Source organism: Halyomorpha halys, unplaced genomic scaffold (assembly GCF_000696795.3).
Source record: "Halyomorpha halys isolate HHAL.00 unplaced genomic scaffold, Hhal_1.1 Scaffold355.1, whole genome shotgun sequence".
Classification (NCBI taxonomy): Eukaryota; Metazoa; Arthropoda; class Insecta; order Hemiptera; family Pentatomidae; genus Halyomorpha; species Halyomorpha halys.
Genome location: NW_027110523.1, coordinates 14049 through 14804, shown reverse-complemented (window position 1 = coordinate 14804; position 756 = coordinate 14049).

Here is a 756-nt window from a genome sequence, read left to right as displayed (position 1 = left end):
TAGGCAGCATAGATAAATAAAGTATTTCTCTCTCTTTCACTTGGAAGGTTAATCATTATTCTCCATGTAAGTTTTATATTGTGAAATATTTTCTCACATACATATTTTTCTTTCATCTTAATTTAAAGTTAAAAGAAGTTATGCATATAACAAAATATTTCCAAAATACTGTTAATTATAAAACTGAAGAGAATACCATAAGAACCGTAGTAGAAGGGAGGAATCAAAAAGATTAAGTTAGGGACATTAGTCCAAGTGTGATGGTGAAAATGAAATAAATTATGGTGAGCAATATAATTTAACTAAATCACGAAAATGTATTTTATATACAATAGGATTATGTAGCTACTGTTAAGGCAAAAAAAATAAAATAACTATTCATTTATGTTTTATATTTGATAACAAAATGAACATCAATGTATATTTTATAGGCTGGTGAAATTTCAGATGAATCATCCTGAAGATGGGTAAAAATCCCCGAAGCGTAGGTGAAAGAAAAATATGAGTGTAACGAGAAAATGCAAGAAGGATATCCAAACAATAAAACTTACATGGAAATATTACGATTTTGAAGTGGATTATTAAAGGAATTAACCTTATTTCTGGATTTGTTTTTGGGATGAACATTTAATTTTAATATTTTTCCATATTTTGATAATACCTAAGATGATAAACTAACAGAAAGCTATCTTCTATCCTATGTTGTAATGCCGATATCATCGCATATTTGATACTAGCCCCTACCCCTCTGTCCAG